We start from the raw sequence: 1,973 nt of genomic DNA, 5'->3' as shown, positions 1-1,973 counted from the left end.
ACGGGGATCATATCTCCTCCCTGTCTCACCCTCATGCAGGGATGCATGACCAATGCTCCTTCCCTTCTCGCCTGCATACATGGAGCAACGTTCACGCCTCTTCCTTCTCTCGGCTTCATACGGGGATCATATCTCCTCCCTGTCTCACCCTCATGCAGGGATGCATGACCAACGCTCCTTCCTGTCTCGCCCGCATACATGGATGCACGTTCACGCCTCCTCCTTCTCTCGGCTTCATACGGGATCATATCTCCTCCCTGTCTCACCCTCATGCAGGGATGCATGACCAATGCTCCTTCCCTTCTCGCCTGCATACATGGATGCACGTTCACGCCTCCTCCTTCTCTCGACTTCATACGGGGATCATATCTCCTCAATGTCTCACCCTCACTTCCAACATGTGTAACTTCTTGTTCTCTTTGACGTCTGGGGCATGGGTGGCTACTGCACAGATCTAGATGTCGCCCACCTGCAAGGTGCTATGGAAAGCACTTTTCCACACTGGACGTGCTATATTAACCCCCTCTCCCCAAATACAATAAAAATAAAGAAATATATGTGCTTCCATAATGTCTACCTTCTAATGTTTCATATGTGTAAGCACATTGTCCTCCTCCTGACCACATTCTAAAACTATGTGCAAATTGTTCCTTCCATAAACTGTCACTTCCTTGGCCCTTTATTTATAATGACTGTTATACTCTCTCTCTTTCCGCCACAGTATAAAAAAGCATAGCACACCTCATGATTGGACTAAGAAATTCCTGTCATTTAGTTGGAAATGATTTTCCCATTATCCCCAAAAACTCCTCACTGTGTCTAAGAACGCTTTTTTTCACAGGACAATACAGATCAGATTGACTTGAAAGGTCCTTTCACGCGACTACAGAATGCCTCTCATTCCACTAAAAGATACGCCAGTGCCTACAATAGCCTAGGACTAGACTATGAGTCCCAATGTAGAAAGACCACAAGTCCACAGATATGCCTGTTTATTTAAACATCTGTATTATCATCCGCGTGTGACTGTAAAGGCGGGACTTTGCGCTCTCTGTAACGTGCTCCATTGGCAACATCAGTTAAATGTCGTTGGTTCAATCCCTCGCGGATGTTGTTTTTATTCCCATTTGTAACTGGGAAATACTGTCGCTGCAATACATATGTCTTAATCAAGCTAGTGGTTATTGACGTAAATGGCAGTGTTATAATGTTTCATGTACTGCAAATGTCACCACATAATGCGCTCTTAATTAGATTTGGTTGAAATACATTACAGTCACCCGATGAAAAAGTGTGCAAAGAGCATTAAAGAAACAAAAGGTTCATAACAGTAACAGGACATATCGAATTGTTTCAGTCCTCCACAGAGATTGCCAATGTATTAATGGAAATTCTAAAATATCTGCCCAACTGCCGTGACATTGCCTCACCGCAATGCCGTGACTCGGATTCGAACCGAGGTTGCTGCGGCCACAACGCAGAGTACTAACCACTATACGATCACGGCGAGCTACTTGGGCTGCTACAATGTGACGTTCCACCTCTATCATAAGCTGTACTCCATCTGTGATGTCATGACTCATGTTTGAATTAAAGCTTGGTTGTGATGTTATCCATGAGAATAAGTGGACACCTGATCCCCAGTCACTTATTTAAGATCTCAATAATCAAGTCAGAATCCAAATGAAAGTCATCAAAGTGGAGCCAATTAGAAATAATATAGTTACACAAACCTGGCAATGGTGCGGCAGCCAGGGCCGATAATGGCCCGCCAGCCTGAGAGCAGGAAAGTGTGAGAGCAGTGATGGTCTTGTGAGAGTTTACAGCTGTTATTGACCCTGTCCCCTTCCATTGCAGAGTTTTCTCCCTATAAGAAGTGCAGAGGCTCCCTCCGGGGTGCTAATAGTAAATTTATTTTTTTGCGCAGGAGAAGTGCTCTTCACCAATTGCACGCGCCAAATCACCCGAAGGCC

At 45.0% G+C, this 1,973-nt stretch overlaps 1 non-coding gene across 1 annotated transcript; it reads right to left on the bottom strand.

Annotated features, from left to right (window-relative positions):
• Positions 1-1,435: 1,435 nt before the first annotated feature.
• On the bottom strand, positions 1,436-1,507 carry TRNAH-GUG (transfer RNA histidin (anticodon GUG)). The gene has a single exon. It is a non-coding gene; the product is annotated as a tRNA-His (tRNA).
• Between the last annotated feature and the right edge of the window lie 466 nt (positions 1,508-1,973).

This window comes from Ambystoma mexicanum (genome assembly GCF_040938575.1).
Source record: "Ambystoma mexicanum isolate Mex_15411 chromosome 12 unlocalized genomic scaffold, UKY_AmexF1_1 Mex_chr12_unloc.1, whole genome shotgun sequence".
In the NCBI taxonomy this organism is placed as follows: domain Eukaryota; kingdom Metazoa; phylum Chordata; class Amphibia; order Caudata; family Ambystomatidae; genus Ambystoma; species Ambystoma mexicanum.
Note: the sequence above shows the minus strand (reverse complement) of the source record. Positions and strands in the feature narration are given on the sequence as shown.